Source organism: Rhamphochromis sp. 'chilingali', assembly GCF_963969265.1.
Source record: "Rhamphochromis sp. 'chilingali' genome assembly, chromosome: 21".
NCBI classification, from domain to species: domain Eukaryota; kingdom Metazoa; phylum Chordata; class Actinopteri; order Cichliformes; family Cichlidae; genus Rhamphochromis; species Rhamphochromis sp. 'chilingali'.
The window spans coordinates 14,664,299-14,685,045 of NC_137949.1; the positions used below are offsets into that span (position 1 = coordinate 14,664,299).

Below are 20,747 nucleotides of genomic sequence, written 5' to 3' on the forward strand. Positions count from 1 at the left end.
ACAGGAGGTGGCTGACAACTGCTCCGTTCCGTAGTCGGTATCCGTAGCCAGTCTTGTTAATGATCTCACTGAGGGGGTTCAGGCCTATGCAGAACAGCAGTGGGGACAGAGCATCTCCTTGGTAGATCCCGCACTTGATGGTGACTTGTGCTATGGGCTTGGAGTTGGCCTCTAGTGTTGTACGCCACATCCCCATTGAGTTCCTGATGAAGGCTCTTAGGGTCCCATTGATCTTGTACAATTCTAGGCATTCCAGTATCCAGCTGTGGGGCATTGAGTCATAGGCCTTCTTGTAATCAATCCAGGCAGTGCACAGGTTGGTCAGTCTGGTCTTGCAGTCTCGGCTGATTGTTCTGTCTACCAGTAGCTGGTGTTTTGCGCCTCTGGTATTCTTGCCAATTCCTTTCTGTGTCCCGCTCATGTATTGACCCATGTGCCTGTTCATCTTAGCCGATATGATGCCTGACAGGAGCTTCCATGTAGTACTGAGGCAGGTTATTGGTCGGTAGTATATATCTTGTTTCATTCCACTGAGGTCACTCAATACAGACAGGTAGCAAAGTCTTAAAATTTTCTACTGCAGTATGTACGTTTGAGAGAAAGAGACCTGCAGATTCTCAGCTCCACAAATTACATCTAATTTCTATCACACTGAGTTTGTGTTTACAATAGTGCCGAGTGAGAACATTGTATATTTTTAGTTTAAAATTATATTTCTGTTTGTATGGGTTATTGGCTGTCCCCTTTTTGTAACACATTTAACATTCTTGAGACTGACTGAGTGTCTGCCTTGGTGTCTGCCTTGGTAGGAGAACTATTTTTTTTTTTAGAAAGGCCAGGACTTCATCTCAACAGCACTTCATCTCGGGGTGACTGCATAGTTTTCCTGTGGTTTTCCACAGCCATCCTACAGTGGCTCTTTGCAGTTGGGCCTATTTTGCAGTTTTATTATAGATAACACCAAGTGCACTTAGCTGAGAGATAGCTAAATAAAATCAGGGTTAATTTTGTTTTTTTCCTCAGCTTCTAAATAAAAGTTTTCACCTGCTCTGTTTTCCTTTGCCTACTTTACTCCAGTGCATGCATCCAGTTACCTACCAAGAGTACATGTAACCCTTTATTTGAACACGCACCATATCACTGCACATTTTCTCTTTGAATTCTAAGCATAGCTTCACCCATCTCGTGGGAGAAAGTAAGCAACATTGCTAATGTGATCTTCTGATTGAAGATATCATTAAGCAAGCACCAATATCAAATTGTTGAACCTGATCTCTCTTTGAAGTGCTCCATAGCACATTGATTGCTACCAACGTGGTTCACTCTACGGATCGTATTTTCTAGGTGATGAGCAGTTATTTGTGTGGGCTCAAATACTGCTTGGAGTTTTGTCCTTGGTGTTCAATTTTTGTCTCATGAACTAAAAATGTAATTAAAAGTTTTTTTTTCTTTTATGCCCTCATTCTCCTCATATGAGAAAGCCTTTTATTTGGAATGGCCTTTTTCCTTCAAGCCTTTTTCTACATTAGGTTTGCTGAGATGTTTTTCTCATCTCTACAGAGGACTTTTGAAGTTTTAGGGTTTCCTAACTTTTGATTATGAGTGAATTTGCTAACATTTCTTAAGCAAAAATTTGAACTGTTGGGGAAAAGCGGGAAATGTGTCCCATTTTAGTTGACAGCAAATTAAACTGAAGCAAAAATTACTTTCCAATATTTTGCATATACAGTGCTCTCTTTACTGTAACTTCAAATCATTTGATTATTTTCTTGATTCACAGGAGCTGGAGGCCCAGTACCTTGTATTCAATGTCTCTGGAAAATGTTCCCTTTTCACTGCAATTAATATTTAATTTGATCTGTCAGTCACCAGCAGTGGAATTTTCAAGGACATCAATTTATTCCAAATCAACTGTTGCTTCAATCTACAGGGTGGGCCATTTATATGGATACTCCGTAATAAAATGGGAATGGTTGGTGATATTAAAGTCCTGTTTGTGGTACATTAGTATATGTGAGAAGGCAAACTCCTCAAAAAAATACAAAAGAAAAATACACGTGGATGGATGGTGTGAGAAGTGCAGTAAATACAACAGGTTTTGGATTTATTCTCTTAGGACTGTTCCTTTTGTCATGAATAGATTTGGTTGACAACTAGGACTGCTTACACAGATCTGAACCCTGTGACAGACTCTAGACCTATCCAGGGTGTACCTCGCCTCTAGCCCTATCGTAGCTGGGATAGGCTCCAGCTCCACTGGGACCCTGATAAGGATAAGTGGAAGAAAATGGATGGATCCTGATCTGACCTCACCACACAGAAGTGCAGAACACATTGTTTAATACCTTGTGAAAGATTTCACATAAGTGCTTAAAAAATATGTTGAGAATCTCTTGGCCCAACATAGCATTCGGAAACAATCCAGCTATTGCATTACAGTTCACCGATGATGAATAATGGCTATGTTAAGTGTATCCCTGTTTTAATTCTTCTGCTTCCTCCTACGGAAAATTCTCTGCATTCTTTGCCACCACCATTTGACAACTGCCAAACACAGTTAAGCTTTCAAGAATTCATCCTATATGGCATTTTTCTGTTAATTTACAGACTGCACAAAGTGTTGTTGAGTATAAAGTAGGACAACTTGTTCTTTCCTTTCTGGTTTGTTCTTATTTTAGAACCAAGTGGGAGGTAAAAGAAGGTTGTGAACTGTAGCCATCTGCTATTCAGTCATCAAGATGATGTACCTATGATTTGTCAGGATAACTAATCGCATACAAATGCATGCCCATCGTCAAAGATATAGTATTTATTGAGCCTGACAGAGGGCAAGGGCTGTATTTGTCTATGATGTTGTAATCCTTGCCTGGAAGTGAATAGCCCTGGTTGTTGAAGTTGTTATTTTTACTCTTTAAACTTTTTACCTATTAAGCAAAACCATATTTATGTCTGATCATTCCTAAATTAATTCATACGGGACTATCTTAACCCACCAGAAGAATGAGGACAGATGGACCAGACCTCACAGAGCCTCGATCCAACATCATCACACAAAGAGACAGAAGATACTTAAACAGCCAAGTGCTTTGGCTTAGTATCTAGTGTTTCTGAGACGGTATTTTGCATTTCTGATATTGATAACTTTGGAGTACAAATGATGTTAAACATACTTAAATACATATAATTTTCAGTTTCACACTCACAATCTAATATTCAATTACAGAAGCATTTAAGAATAAGTCAGCTTACGTATCTATGAATCTTCTTTGGTGCAACACTGAATACATAGCAAATTAAATGAATAATAGATAATCAGGCAAATTATATACATTTTTTTAAATGTGAATATTTGTATGTATATATGTGTGCTGAAAGAGCTTAATTTGCAGCACTCGTGTAACCCTGTGTTCATATCATGAAGCGGAAAATGGATTTTTTAGGACTAGCCTAGAAATTAACAGGTCTGATCAATAAAGATTCAAATCTTTATACTAGCAATGGCATCAGTTTTTAGCTTTATTTGTATTGCCTACAACCTTTGCAGAGTACTGCAATGCATCTAATTATTTAATAATGAGTACACAGGACCCTATGTGCATGTCTCAGGTTAATTCTATTTAACTCTCATTTTTTAAACTGGATTGACTTTTGCTTGACATTTCCTCATTTCTAAATTTCATCATCTCAAGTCACTGCCAAGTACCATTTGAAGGGTGATGTAAGCATACAGTTAGGTCCACTGAATTTTTTTTTTTGTGGCATGCACCACCAAAGTGGATTTTAAATTACACAATCAGATGTGATTGAAGTGCAGACTTTCAGCTTTAATTTAAGGGATTTTTCAAATATATTGCTGCTTCATGTGTGGGAATTACAGCCATCTTCAGAGGCTCAAAAGTAATTGGACAATGGACTGACTAGCAGCTTCATGGCCTGCTGTTCTTTCTGTAACTCATAGCAAACTGTCATTTATGCAGGTAAAAATATCACTTGACTGCTGTATGTCATTTTTACATTTTTCATTAATTTATGTGATGGAAATAATTGACGTTATTAGTAATAGTTTTGACCAGACCTACGAGACATAACAGAAGAGCCCAACTACTTCACATGACAACAAGAGAAGATAGAAATGAGTCGACTCCATCTGAAGGTGTGAAGGACAAATGATGTGATGAGGCCGCTGTTGAATTTAGCCACTTATACTATTCTGGATAAACTGTGTATTGCTGTTTCAGACATATTTCGTCATACTCTATGCTTTGAATGTGTTAAAATTCCCCAAACATCTGTTGTCCAAAGGCATCGTCTCATTAGCCTGGATTTGTCTTTTTGTGTTTGGGTCATTTGGCCTGATTGGACTGTCTGGAATGCTTGCACAGGCCGAGCTGCTTGAAAGGGAGCAGCATGTCAGAGCTGTATGGATTACAGGAGGCACCTTGCCAACTTCACCAACAGGACCATCAGACTCGATTTCTGGGTTCATTTCCTCCTACTGTGCCTGAACTGTCACATCCAACAATAAAAGCTTCCACTCTGCATCTGAAAGGTATTCCGCTCTGTAATGATGACAGGGAGCTCATTCTTCTTCTGCAAATTTTGATAAAACACAACTTAGTGTTTGAATTTCAGTCTATATAGGGTTCTCACAACTAAAGGTAGCAACCGTGAGTGGACTGGACTAACCTTCAAACCTTTTGTAGAACAGACCACATGTGAAAATGACTTGTTTTCCAACTGCTGTGTCTGTAATAAAACACACTCAAAAAGCAAATATCACCAAAAAATACATAAATAAAAAGAGAAAAGCAAAAAAGCAACACCCTCCAGAAGTCAGAGACAGGTCTGTCCAGAGACCCTCAACAGTACTGAAGACCTGAGGTCACACATCTTGATTAGATTGTGCCCAACATAGGAGAGGGAAGAGGAGCCCAAGTCCCCACAGCCATAGGGAAAGAGCCCCAGAGAACGAGAGGCCAGCCACCACACCAAAGCACCTTGCAACTCACTCTGGAGCCACCAAGTGCCCAAGTCCTCGTTGGTTGGTACATTTGTAGTGTAAACAATTCCCTGGAATAAGAAAGCAGCTAAGACGCTAGAATAGCTACAGTTTAACATTTAGAGTTTTAGCATTTGTTACTAACATATGGATGAAGGTAGCAACCGTGAATGAATATTGTCCCCAAAACTCTCAACTTTGCTACACTGATTAAAAATACAATTTTGTTTTCTCTTGATGGCATCACATAGCAGCCACCTGAGGAGTTTCTGTGCTCAGCATATCATTAATATGCCACATAAATATATTTTTTGCATTTTAGCCAAATGATAGGATGTTAGTCACTGAATTGCCACAGTGCAGGCAAGCCCTACCCCCCATTTCCAGTCACTGCTTGAAGCTGAGAAAGTCATCCATAACTTCTTACCCACAAACTAGGATTAAAATATATCACACCTCTTTAACTGTAAATGCTATTAATGTACCTTCTGCAAGCTAAGCTCCAAAACAGCTACACATTGCATTTTAGGTTTACATTATTCTTCCTCAGAATGAATCCTCTTTATCGCCTCCCTTAGTCAAACTCTGGCTTAATTGTCTTGCCTGACCACAGCTTTATGAGATCTATAAGAAGGCTTATTGAAATTTTCTGTATTTAAACAGCTGTGAACAACATTCAGCATATTGCCCTACTCCAGCTTGTGGTGTGTTACTTTTTGCATTCTAGTGTATTACAAGATTTAATGTCCTTTGGTCTTATACCTACAAATTGTCAAAAGCAGTAATTAATAGCAGTAACGTCAGTGTTACTGGCAGATCGATAGATACAAAAGGGCTGAACATAAAAACACATAAAAATATGTAATCACACTCTGCTAACAAGGCTGAAGAAAGGTAAGGAAGGGTCAATCTAAATATGGAAGGTTAGAAGAACAAAAGAAGTTGTGATGCAAGGTGCGAAGATTTGGAGGGAGTGTTGAATTTTCAGGGAGAAGAAGTATTCTTGATCACATAAATGCAGAGTATTTTTTGTACACATAACATGTCCCTCGCTTTCTGTCACCAACACACACGCTTTTGTTTATACAGGAGCATGTGTGCCAATCCATCACAGCAAGCAAAACAAGTGTTGTTTGACCCATAAAATCAAAAGGGACATTAATTAAAATCAAATTGGAAGGAGGTCTAAAACAGTGCCCTGTCAGAAAGCTTCTTACGGGTTGATATCCAGCCTTAAAAATACTGCCATCTTGTGGTCACAGTTGACTATTTTCTCTGGAAGCAGACTCAACTCTTAAGTCAGATTCCACCAGAATCTAAATGGGGCAAGGTATCAATGGATACAGCTCAGTCAGTCTATATGAGAAGCAAGTAAAATCTTAAAATCAACTCTAGGAAAAATATTTCAGGCGTTTTTTATTTGGTGAGAATCTAACATTCAAGGTATTAATTAGCTGTTATTTTTTCACTCGTCTTTAAAGATTATAACAAATCTGAGATCTCGTTGATCAGAACCAAATATTTAACATTTCCAATTCCCCCCAAATTTAAAGAAGTCCATTTTAGAACTACAAAAAATATTTACCCCTCCAATGAATTTATGAGAGAAAGATTTAAATTTGTGTTAGACAACTGTTATATTTGTAAAATAACTTCGGAAACAACAGAGCACATGTTCTATGGATGTGTGACAATCCAGAATTTATGGAAATCTCTCCATGTCCTAATATTGTCCCAGTATGGATATATTGATTTTTGGTCTTTTCAAAATATTCAAATTGGAGTAATCCTTAAGGACAAAAATAGTGAGTTTTTAATTAACAATCTCATTATTATAACAAAGTATTACATACATAAATGCCGATATGCTAAATCCCCCCCTTCATGGCCTGCTCTTAAAAACGACCTCTCCCTGTTCCGTAAATCTCTTAAGCTAATAAATAAGCCCCAAGCAATCAAATTGTATAGATTTTTAGAAGAGTTAGATTTTTCTTAGCCCCTTATTTAAGTTATGAGTCTTGTTTATGGAACCTCACTTTTAGAGATTTTATGATCCCCCTTGTCTTCTTTATTTCTGTTCCTTGTTTTTCATTCTTTTTTTTTATTCTTATTTATGTTTGTATTGGTTATTCATCTTTTTATATTATTATTATGTAGATGTGTGAATATGGATGTGTATGTATGCATATGTATATGCATATATATGTATATATATGCATGTTTACTTTCAGTTACTGTCGATTTCATTGTGGTGTATAGGAGATGTGGTTCTGTTCTGATTGATTTAATATGTCGCTTGTCTCTTTGAGATTGTCATTGTTATTGTTCTAAATAAAGTTCATATTAAAAAACAAAAAAAATTAGCTGTTATTTTTGCCCCAACTCTCAATACAATGAATCACAATAGTCAAGAAATACCTTGCATGCAGACCAGGTAGCACTTATCTTTGAGATGCTCTTCAGTTAGAGAAAGCTCGACTGTACAACAATAGTTGCTTGTTTGTCGAGAAAGCGGCCACGTAAGCGGGTTTTGACAGTGAGCCGTGATAATTCTGCAGAAAACAATTTTCTTATAATAGAAAACTATCCTCAATATAATGGTCAGTGGTCACACAGATACTGCATTATCAGGTCTGCCTCTGGCAACAGTCACAATTGTTAGGTGAAAAACGAGTACATGGTGTTTTTCAGCTTTTATGTCACATTTAAACACACACAACACAGCCTGGCCGTCTGACAGGAAATGGGAATGAAGTGAACCACTTGGTAAGGGATCTAAGGTAATCTTAGACAGCAAGTGATAATGGAGAGGGGTAGACAGGAAAAACAGATGACTAACATCTTGAACTGAATTGAATTGACACTCACTGAGTAATAGTGTAAGGGGAATAGGAGAGGAAGATAACAGGAGAGCAGTCAACAGGAAAGGTGAGTTGGGAACATCTGCCTCTGTAGCCCTCACTCTTCTTGACATTTCCCGGACATTTTGGTAGCTTGCGTTGTAGTCTTTGCATTCAACTACAGCCCTGTCATACTGAGTAAAAGCAGATAGCAATATTGTGAGGTAACAGAGTGTTCAAATAATATGAGCAAATACAGAAATACAGGTGTAGAAGCGCTTTTTTTATTCATAAAAAGCGATGTGATTTCATGTAAGTCACATGTAAATCCTCCCTATAAAAAAACATAGCAATACTAGTCCAATCCAAGTCATGACTAAATCATAACAAGTTAGACTAATAAGAAGCAACGTAGAGATGTTGGAAAAGGTTACAGCTACAGTACATTTCTAAACCGTTTATCCAGCATAAGACAAACTGTCTTTAAATTCGGTGTACTACTCAGAAATTCCGAACTGCTGCTCTTGCTGCAAGGGGGCATCAAGGATCACACTGAGAGCAAATACTGTGCAAATATGAAACCACATAAAATCTTTATTCACGTGTCAGCTAGAAATGAATAATAGACACACACACACACACACACACACACACACACAAATCCCAACGGAGAAGCATAGAGCAGCTGTGTATTGTGGGGGCACTTTTACACCTCAGAGCCTGTAGGTATGACGATTCAGGAAAGGCTGGATGATTGAACCAGACAATGACTCAAAGCACAGAAGTAAGTCATTAGCAGAATGGTTGAAAAGTATAAAGGCCATCTCTCTTCAAGAGTCGTATTCTGAAGAGAGCTGTTCAGTAGATGTAGATGGGACCGTCCAGACTTCCTCCTTATTGCTGTGCTAGTTTTATCAGTAGCTATAGAATATGTAGCTAATTAATTAATTAAAACTTTATTTCCCTTTTCCAGCCTGAACTGTGAGTTACTCTTTATATCTAAAAAAAGATAACTTTCAATGGTTTAGTCAGTCTTGGTTTGTATTCTAAGAAGATCCGTGACGTATATCAGATGTCGGTCCTCACGAGGTCCCAAACAGATCCACTCTGAGGGTTGTTTTTAACCCTCAGTGTAGGACAACTTTTGTTCTCAGTAATTTAGATTTCTAGGTCAAACTTTTTCGTCCTACCTCAGTTGCTTTTGAAGATCTTGCTCAATGACAGATTTTGTGCATTGACTCAATCAACATCTTATAAATATTTAAAAGATCTCAACCATAAATGACTAACAAAAAGAAATCAATATCTCCGCTTTAGTAGAAAGTTTGTTGAGATGGCTCAGCCTATACAGTTTAAGAAATTCCTGCACACTTTACTGATTTATTCTTTAGATTTTTCTTTTTTATATATTTTAAATGGGTATCAGTCTGTTGATCAATATCCAAGTACCAATTATCAGTTCTGAATAACTTTTTTAAAAGCAATGCTAACATAAATTCATTTTTTGACCCGGACTGCACCCCTTAAACATTTATATCTAAGATGTTAAAAGGACATGACAGTAAAATAATTTTTAAAGTTACTTTTAAAATTTGATGCACAGTAGATATACTACGATTGGTTATTGTAATTAAGCAAACAATGAAACAGGCAGTACACAGTATAGTGATGAAAGTACTTTACTTTAAGTCAAAAGTAAAGTAAATGATTGACCTGAGTTAATTTGGTAAATGCAATTCATCGTTCCACTGTAGCCTGTTCATGCTGTTGCTTAATGAAGCACAATAAGGGAAAGGTAAACGAGCATGCTAAACAGAGTTCATATAACAGACAAACACGGCCCGTTAGTTTTGTAGCTACTTTTCTGAGTGTGGCTTCATTGAGATTGTTCTGATTGTGATGTAACACTCACCTAATAAATAGAGAATTTGTATGCTTTTCCTCAACATCAAAGGAAATATCTTGTGCTTTAATTTCATTCCTCCTTTCACCGTTCTCTTTGTTGCTTGATCCGTCCCTTGATCTCTTAATAGGAATTATCTATCACAATGAAGCGTGCACAGACTTTTACTCATACGCTTCAGTGCAAAGCAGCTCTCTCTGGTCACACAGCACAGTGTTAAAAGTTTGGCTCTGTAAGCCTCCTATTTTCCCTGAGTAGTGTCTGCAACATGTACACCATTACTGTTTTAGCAATGGTCTTAATTGCAGCTTCATTTACATCACATGTTAACAATGTTTGCAAATCTCAAACACACCTACACATAAAGGACTAACACCCAAACATGGGTATGCTCATTAGAGGCCAGCGAAACTAGCAGTGTGTATTGGATTTTGTTTACTCTAATAAAACATAAGACTTGTTCCCTGTCTGCCTCACCACCTCAAACTACTGTTCAATACACAAAGATATAATGATGCATTACTCTGTTAAAAATAAATTAAAATCACAATGATTCTGTTGTAATGTATTAAAACATCTCCATTACTAAATCAAGATTGATTGATACTAATTTATGCTTATGTTATATAAAGTTTCTCTACGTGGTTAAAATGACATCACCACTAGAATTCTTCTTCTTTCTTTTTTTAATTTTTCATTTCAAAGGTTTATTTTATTAGCCTAAGATGTGTCCATTCCCAATTTCCACATTACATTTAGTTTCTTATTAGACCAACAGTGCACGTGTACAACTATTCTTTCAAAGTACAAAGTAAAATGAATTATGTATTTACCAAAGGATAGAACCTCTATAACTTTTTGCTGTTATTTGGGCATGCGTGTTCATGTGCGTAAGTTTCTGGATGGATGTGTGTGTCAGTAATTCTAATCTAAAACCTGTTTATAAAGAAGCCTCCGGCAAGTAATGTGCTCTAGAGGAGGAAAACAAAAACAGATACACACAAACACACACATATGCAAGTGTCTATGTCTTAACTGTTGGGACAGAGAGGATTTTTTTTTTTTTACGTATCAAATAAGACATGTTTTCATATTAGGAGGCTGTGTAATTAAACCGCACGATCGTTCTGAGCTTGCTTTTCATATTCTTTAATTTTAGGTGTAAACAAACCTGCATAAGAAATCACAAAACATACTCTGTTGTGCAATGCTGTGAATGTTTTGGGTTATAAACGGTAACGTCATGATGATGACATTATTTATGCCTCCATTTAAAAAAAAAAAAAAAAAAGTTAAAAGAGTGATTGCAGTAAATTACTGTATAGTATAGTATACTGTTATCGTGGCAGGTTAATTTTCAGCATGTCTCAGTATTTTAATTTGGAGACATAAAGGTTTGAGTAGCTTCTAAGTTATATTTTGAAAGGGCAAATCAGGCCTGAGGGAAATGAATTAAAAAATGAGGATACTTAGCAGTTAGAAGATAGTAAAGATGACCTGTTTGCTTCCCACTTGTCGGTTTACCACGTTAATGCAATTTATTCAGTGAACAAATTCATGGAACACAATTCAGGGTTCTGATTGCCTCATGCGGGTTAAAAATACATTAACACCAACTTTCTGCTTTGAGCTGTCAAGCTGTTGTGGCTGATATTCCCATTGCACAAGAATGAAGCTTTAGTTTTGTCAAGAAGAAAAGCTTAAACGTCTCACCCCTTTGAACAACATGAGTTGCACTTTACAGCATTTGTAGCTTTAAAGACATTTGTTGATTTTGCTACAAAAGACAGGAAAATATTTGTGATGAAACACAAAGGTGAATTTTCTTTGTTTATCTCCTTGGGAGCCCAAACTTTAAGAATTTTAAACAGTGTTTTCTGGACCCTAACAGTTGTTTTATGGAAATGTGATTATTTGAAAAAGCATAATTTTTCTCTGTCATCATTCTACTTTTTAAAAAAAAATCCTGAACAGATGTACAAAATCCTTCTCCTATCAAAACATACTCTTTTGAATCCCACCACTACAGCTAGCTTAATAACGCCAGTCTAACAACATGTACAGTGACACAGAAAAGATTTGCTAATCAAAGCAACTACTGCTTTGGCTAATGACCCTATTAGCATAAGTAATTATGTTAAATATATCGTGGTGATATGATATTTTGGTAGGACAGTAAGCAGCTCAACGCCGTCATTAGTCAGCAGTTAAAGTTGATGATTTACTTGACATAGTTGCCACATGTTTTCAGCTGTGTGTGATTCGTTTTCAGAAGAATTAACAATATTTATTGTTTGTGTGTTTATTTTTCCTAAATTAGTGTTGATTATTTTACAGATGTCTTGCAATTCTAAAGCAGCAGTGTTGCCCTAATGTCTATTTACACACGATGCACATTACTCAAGTATCTTGAATGATGTGTAACTCAAGATTCTACACACGGGCAAAGTCTGGAGGCTATGTACAAAATGTGTAACAATGTGCTATGTATATACGCTAGTAAGCAGGTACCAAATGGTCACGAGCTGTCCATATGGTGCATAAAATTTAGGAACGTTGGCCGTCACTTATGTTAATGTGCATTTTTTGGTAGTGGTGTAGATATATAACTGTTTACATCTGTCTAAGACAATAATATTTTGTGTCTTTGTTCAAGTTAAAGAACAGTTACAACTTAAAGAAGTCTAGTTGTTTTTTTCCCCCAAGTTCTTTAGACAAAAGATACCAACATATATTATCTTTTACCTTGATACAGTGAACGTGTTTGGAAAAGTTAACCAAACTATACCTCTAGCAAATACACTTGTGCTTTTGGTTCAGGCCAGTGTTCCTTTTTGTACTTAAAGTGAGGTTAATAGTCACTTGTCAAGTTTAGTAGTTAGTACTTTTAAATTGTATTTAATGTGACAACTTGTGGTTCAAAATAAGAGCAAGTTGTGATTTGATTTGAGTATTTGAGGAAGTCACAATGGGGAGAGAGCTCAATGGAGAGCACAATGGGGATGCCTTGTGACAATAACATGTTGATGGCCACGTATCCAAGCTAAAGCTTTAGGTGTTAATTGTGTGTGACTTTGACTGAGTGGGAGAGAGTGCAAGGTATGAAGTGAAATATAAATGCAGATTTAACAGATTGGGAAGCAGAATGAAGGGAGAGAAGAAGAAGAAAGAGAAATGTCTAGAGTGTGACAAAGAAAAGTTTTGTTGACGGATGGAAAGACAGGATAGGAAGATGAATGAAGACAGCAATGATGTGTGCAGGTAAAGATAATGAGGGAGAAGAAAGCCGACAGAAACACAGATATCCACTCACATATGCACAGTCAGGTATCAGACTCAGCTTGGTTACACACACAGAATTATTGGTAGCTGCACAGGTACACTAATTGATATGACAGTGATAGTCTCTCTTTGTCACACACACACACACACACACACACACACAGTTTTATTAAACAAAACTGTGATGTTTAATTGGTAACAAATGCCTGCTGTGAGTGACAGGTGATCTTTGCTAATGACAGAGCTGGTAACTGAGGTACCCAAGGGGAGCAATGGAAAACTACTTCATGACTGGTTAAGCTTCAGAGGTGAGCCATCAGTCAGACAGTCAGTATAGCTTTATTCACATACACTCAAAAAAATGAAACGTTGACTTTAATTAAAATTATTTTGTCAACAGGTTCCACGAAATTGCATTATGTTAGTTTAAAGCAAAAATCTTTAGTTCATCTAATTTAAAAAAACTACTTAAGATTAACAAGACATATTTAAGACTAACTAAATCAAGTTATGTTGTATGAACATAGATGATATATTTACAGGTTAGATAGTTTAGATTAGTTACTTCAACACATTTCTTATTTGTGGCAGTAAAATGTTAAATTTAAGTTATATTAATTCAAATATTATATTTTCAGCCACCTTGTGCTTTACTAATTAGTTTTACATAAATCTATTTTGTCAACAGGTTCCACACAAATGAATTAAGTACATCCAACTTATTTTTTAAAATTTCTTTTATTGCCAACACATTCAGTGAGCATTTGTGTAAACCCAGTCCAAAATAAAACACAACAGCTCATTAGGGTTAGTAATTAACAGTATGTAGACAGATGCAACATCAAGATTTTAAATTAAATGTCTGTATCTGCCAGAAATAGAAGAAAAAAAAACATTGAAGACCACATAACACATTGATAAGATGACACTCAATTTGGTAAAGTAAATCCGTTGGGCATCTTTCTTTGCCTTTAGACAATAATTCTGATGACAAAAGAGCCAAACGGGACAGGCAAAAAAAAAAAAAAAAAAAGATAAGATGACACTTGAGTTATGCACATGTGATGCTAGTAAGGTCTGGAGTGTTTTTTCTTTTAGTGTCTAAAATGAATAGCAAAGTAGCTATTTGCAATGATTGCTTAGGGTCAGTCCAGTAACACAACGCCAATGAAGTGCTTTCCTTTAACCACGCAAAGTGAAGTGTCCACCTCAACAGCCACAATTAAAAAAATTAATGTAATAATAATAACAATAATAATAATAAATAGTCCACTGATATTAGCAACCAAAGAAAATTATATCACCATCCCAAATAAAACTTTAATAAAACATGCCAACATTATGGTCTAACAATAAAACAGCTTGTCAGCGTTCAGTTTTTTTGCAACAGCACAGCAGTAACCATTTAACACTTGCCACTGTCAACGTTTATTTTATCAGTGCTTGGGCAAAAAGCTTGAGTTGTAAACATTTTAACATGGAAACAATTGTTCGTCTTTAAAAGTCTGCAAAATATACATTCATCCTGTATTCCTAACTTACCCTTATTCTTAATATGTATTGCAATTACCTTTACAATGCACACAATGTAGCACAATGGTGCAGTATCATCTCTCAATTAAATCCTTTAAATCACAATACTTTTGTTTGTGTCTTACTAGCCCCCCCACAAGAGTAAAATCTCTCAAATTGTAGTAGTTTACAAACTTTTCAAAATGTTCTAAATTTCTCTTAAATGTAATTTTCCCTTTATCTGTCATTTACAAATTACCATTTTATTCCCATTCAGCCTCCGAAAAACTTCTGTCCATCTGACAGAACATTCATCAACCAAATTAAGGGTTGGCTTATTCATTCAGTTTATTCTTGAGCATCTGTACCTTGGTCAAGAGTATGCTGGCATACAGATAAAGGAAGAGCTTCTGAAGTACTTCAAAGAAAGCTTTCAGTCTCGAGGTTAACTGAGATTCAGTGCGTATGTCCCACCCATTAAGAGTGCACATGCAGAGGCCAGGTCTTCCAGGTCATGCAGGACACCCGAGATGGTTATACCCACATCGGCTGGAGGAGTGCTGGCATCAGCTTTTTCGATGGTAAAGATAGCAAGGGTAATTTGTTCCAGCTCCCTCTGAACAGCTGTAGCTTAGACACAAAAACATAGAAAAATGGCGTCCAGTTTAATGAAGTAAACACAATATTAGGAACATGCACCCCAGTGTGCCACTATTTCAGACTACAGATTCAACAATAAATATAAATAGTTTGGGTATACAAGAAGATTTCCCAAAACATTTAAACAGATTCCATGCAAATTACAACAACAACATTACAACATGCAACAACATAAGTTATTCAAAATTTGGTTTAATACAGATAAAAAACTAAACTAAAATTACCAACCAATTATTCTTTGAAGAGGATGCTTGGGTCTTCATTCAGGTAAAAAGGTAGTGCCCTGAGGACACACTCCCTCCCCTTTTCAATAGTTTCCTTCTGTAGAGAGTGGCAGAGATACAGGAAGAGAGAACAGAAATACTTTAGGATGACACAAACTCACATTATACGCAAAATGAATGACATATCCACTGCACAGATAGACATGTACACAAGACCAACTAATCATCACATGGACATGAATAGTTAACCTGTTGGGCAGGGTTTCCACCACATTATATATGTCCATAATGGAGGTAAAGACAAACTAATACATCATCTTTTTTGCATTCAAAACATAACATAAAAACATTCACTTCTGGTTTAACCTAAATTGAGGGATCAAATTTTACATATGTTTAGGTAATTTAAGTTTTCCAACGTTTTGAGTACCAAATTTTGTCTTGCTTAATATAAATGTAAGTGCACTGTGCAGCTACCATACACTAGCTGTTTAAATTTGAAAATGATCTTATTAGCCATAATATTTTGCTACCAACAGAATAACACACCTGTGTGGCAGGGGCCAAAGTTTGTCTAATTTTCTTCCCTTCAACACCTCCTTTTTTCTTGAAGACTTTTATGAGCTGGTCACTGGTGTATTGGTCAAGTTGTGTAAAAAGCCTTGGAACAAGTGGAGCAGTAGTAACCCTCACATATTCTGCTTCCACCTGAAAACATATCAACAAACACAACATACTGTACTGTAAATATACATACTATATGTACACATATACATAGTTTATAACTAAAACTAATGTAGAAAGACCTCATTAAAGCTATAATTTTAACACAAACATTTACACAAAATGCTAATGGAGCCATTACAGCTTTTATTGTTATTTATCAAGTTCCAAAAAATATTGATCACAGCTGATCTGAAAAGAATTTCATACCTCAGGCCCTTGAACTGCAACCTTTACAGTGGTTCAGATCTGGAGATGAAATAACAGGGGCATGGGATGGGTCACTAAAGAAAACTTAACTTATAAAACAGTGTTGTTTTTAAAAGTTTACATACCACATACAAGCTCAGCAGTACCACATACACCACATCAGTATAGGAGGGAGCAGGTAAAGGCAGGATCTGAGATTTATAAAGTAAAACAAGAAATTCATTACTTAATTTCAAGAAGCAAATTATTGTTTGAATTACAACTAAATAAAATACTACTCAGAAGAAAAGCAAGAGATTGACACTGCCATGTGCTAACTTTCTATAGAAGCAATTATCACCAGGTCTGTCCACTCATATGTCATGAATAATTTTATTTAAAAACTTAAGTGTGTGATTTAACAAACTGTAATTTATAACTACATTGATATGTATAACTCCGCTAGGAAACATGCTGTATTTACAGACCATTTTTACATAATACAGATTACTGATAGAGCAGAACAATGGTGTCACAGTGGCTTTCGCCCTTGACTTTTTGGATTTTAAATGTCACTTTATGCTATCCTTGCTATCCTATTCGATATTTACGACTCTTGGATTACAATAAAGGAATCCCAAGAAAGCAAATGAAAAAATAACCCCTTGAAAAAATAACCCCATGAACCCCTGTAGCTAATCCCTTAATAAAACAAAAAAACATGTCCAGGACCCAGTAAAACTAATGTAGAACAAGCGCACGCAAACGACATAACATGTCTTGTAAGACAAACGCAAAATATAACCATGCTGGACATATAGATACTACACAACATAGTCAAAGAAAAAAATGGTCTTACCTCTCAAAGAAACAGCAGCTTGGCGCCAAAACAACGTTTTTAAGTTAAATTTGAAGTCTTGCGCATGAGCAGGCCCAAGCCGTGAAACCTTCTTGTTCTTCGCGGTTCATTACAACTGTTTTTGCATTACTGCCACCTTGTGGATATACAAGGTATATCGATCCTAATTGACTTGACTTAAATGTTATGCCATCAAGTAACACATTAGTATTATGTACGTTGAATAATAGACACAATTACATAGACTTGATTAGAAAAACATATGTTAACTTAACAAAAACATATATTTTAAGTAAAATGAAAATAAATATTTAATATACACTGAACAATCCACCTCATTCATTTTTTTGAGTGTAGTAAGGGCTTGTTGTGGTCCATTCTTGAGTGATTTCTCACCAAGTCTGACCTAACCTTTGGGTATGAGTCAAAGATAATAGAATAATAGAAGCTGTTATGGTTATATTATGGGAAGCATTTTTTCTAGGATTTATGGGACTGACCCATGGAGCTTAAAAAAAGTTGCTGGATTGCTGATTAAAATCTTTTTTTCTTATCCATTTTCTTCTTTTTGACCAAAAGCAGCAGATAAACAACACAGGTGGGCAATGTTGTAGTTTGTTATCGCAAATACTCAGTTTGCAATAATTAGAATGAATAGATGGTTAAGGAATTAAGCTGAGGACTGGCACCAGATTGGCTGCATCTGAGTGTGTCAAAGTGAGCTGATGGCAGATGGGAGGCCAGTGTGGTGGCATGGCGTATTGAGGTAGTTGTAAGAAAGGCAGGCTAGAGAATTACATTTGATATTAACAGTGGATTAAATTGGAACATAATCAAACTGAACAGAGAGAGAAGATCACCTTCATCAAGTTCCTGCACTGACTCTAACTAAAGAAATGTCCTCAAGCACCAATACTGTCTTAGTGATTAGGGAAGCTCAACAGGACCTCTTCTACTTGAAAAACATTTTTTTTTAAAAGAGAAAAGTGTATCTGCCTCAGAAATTTCTTGTGAATTTCTTCTTCTGTGCTCTCAATGGTGTGTTGACAGTACATGTCAGCGACATTCACATGGGCATATAACAAACTCTGTATGGGCGTACTAAAAACCACTGAGAAAATCACTGCAGCACAGCTGCAACACATCGACAACCCAGACTGCAGTCAAAGTTGTCACCACCACATTGGAGATCAATCATATTTAGTCCCTCATATAGACAATAAAAATAGAAAAATTCAGTCTGTCCAGTGGTCATAATTTTATTTTTTTATATATATTTATTTTAAAACTTATATGCCTCGTGCTTTTTAAAAAAAAAAGATTAATGTTTGATTTTAACAATTACGTTGCAAGAAAAAAAAATGGAAACTGTCCAGAAGCCCTAGCACTACTTTAAAATGTGACTGTAACCATGCCAGTGTCCTTCCCCACTGTGACATCAGGATGGCCTGTACTTATCTGATAAAACAGGAGGTAACTCTAACAAAATGAGTGGTTCCTCTCATCTCCCACAGTCACCTTCAGGCAGGAGACAGTGGCACTGCATGTGTGCGCATGTGTGTGTTCAGGACAGGACACTAATAAGCACTACTTTGTCTCTGGATGTCCTTGTCCTAGTTAAACAGACACACACAGGAGTTACATGGAAGGAGAGGAGGAGGAGATAGAGAGAGCCTGGAAACATCATTATGACCTGCCACTGTACTATGGGAACAAGATGTCTCTCTAGCAGTGTGACACACACACATTCATAGATTATTACTGTGGTGCCTACAATCAGTGTAGCACATGGTCAAGTCAGGTAATGTCTACAACCTTCATCTTCTCAGCAGAGCTCCCCACAGGACCCGCATTTTCAGAGATACTTCAACCCAGTTGGCCATGACAATTTGGAGCCCCACAGGAACGGTCAGCACTATTTTACCTACTTCTAAAACACTGACTACTGGAACTGACTTAATGGCATCACTTAATGAAGGAAAAAATGTCCATCCCGGTTTTCCCTCCAAGGCACGAGCGATAAGCAGAGTTCTGTCCTTTCCTTATAAGATTCCTAATTATTCAAAGTAACACTCAGATATGCCATTCAGCGTGTTAGTACGAGCTCGGGAGCAGCTTGGGAGAACAAGAAAACAGAGACTGCTTTAGGTTGCCTTCCCAATCGACTCAAAGGTTTATTTAGTACATAACAGCTTATATAGAGGAAAAAAAAGGTTCGTGTGTCAGCTTTCCCAGTTCAAACCGGTACAGACCAAATAAGGAAACGTCTTCCTGCCTTGTGAGCAAAGAAGTATCCTGTGTGTAGTTTATCAGTTCAGCTACAATTTATGATCATCCCAGCAAAATACACTCCTAGACATAGAATACAGAGTTCTTTCATTAGTGAATTCTGAAACAAACCACCTGGCCTTTAACGAGCCTTTTTCAGGAGATAAAGAAAAAGGGAGGATGGGAGTAAGGAAGTGGTCTCGTCTCTGTGGTGTTTTCGACCTTGGGGTACCAGCTTGTGAGTCTTACACATCAATTCTTGGGTCAGAGAGAAAGAGAAAAACAACTAGTAAATGGGCCTTATTGAGTAACTCTTTTCTGTATAATATCACAATAAAACAATATCCTGTAAATGCTACCATGGTATCAAAATATCACAACACTTAATTTCTAAAATTCACGATAAAAGGCAAAACTTGCAGTCTTAATATTTCCTATCTAATGAAAATATTTACTGGAATTCTTAATACAGAACTGTGTAATTTCACTGAACAAATTTGTGGCATTTAGTTTTTTAGACCAAGCTCGAGTTTTAACCAGATCTGACCAATCACACCACTGCATTTAGAAACAAGTGCACTTTAGGTTAAAATGCACATTGAAGGTAAATATACAATGACATGAAAATAGTAAAATGTGTACAATAGCACAATGGTGCAATCTTTGCTGGACCCAGCAAATAAATCCCATGGATATGGTCCTAAAAATTTATAGACCTAAGCATGTTGACTGTCACAGACTGAACAATTGTGGTTTGGAAAGATTGTGAAGAGAACGCCTATTCTTTGTAAAAAAAAAAAAAAAAAAAGCCCGCAGAGCTTACATTTGCAAAGTTGCATATGAACAAACCACAAAACTTCTAGAACAATGTCCTTTGGGCTGATGAGACCATCAGCCGCAGTGGTGCGGGGGTGTTAATTTGTAGCCACATCACCTGGGCAACTTGCGGTTATTGCTTTGATTAGGAGCTACCCTGTGCACTCTAGACCTCAATGTGATTGAAATCTTATGGCAGGCCTAAAGAGAGCTGCCTATAAATGAATGCCCACACATCCTAATGAACTTGTGCAACACTGTAAAGAAAAGTGGGGCAAAATTTCTTCACTATGATGTAAAGCTGATAAAGTCATACAGAAAAAAATTATTTTAAGTCATTCTTGCTACAGGCAGATTTTCTTACTTTTTATAATTTCACTGCATAGAGTCCTATTAAAACTTTGCCATATGAATGCAGATGTGTTCAGGTAGACACATTTGTGAAACATGAGAAAACTGGGGAAAATTGAAC

General features: G+C 36.6%; 1 long non-coding RNA gene across 2 annotated transcripts; it reads right to left on the reverse strand.

The window, feature by feature from the left end:
• Nucleotides 1-15,005: 15,005 nt before the first annotated feature.
• Nucleotides 15,006-17,253, reverse strand: LOC308389759. Of its 2 annotated transcripts, XR_013970324.1 has the most exons (5): nucleotides 17,192-17,253; nucleotides 16,479-16,544; nucleotides 15,970-16,128; nucleotides 15,425-15,517; nucleotides 15,006-15,166 (listed from the first exon to the last, which is right to left on the reverse strand). It is a non-coding gene; the product is annotated as an uncharacterized lncRNA (long non-coding RNA). The 2 variants fall into 2 exon arrangements; XR_013970325.1 differs by lacking the exon at nucleotides 17,192-17,253 and having other exon boundaries at nucleotides 16,479-16,690.
• Nucleotides 17,254-20,747: the final 3,494 nt, after the last annotated feature.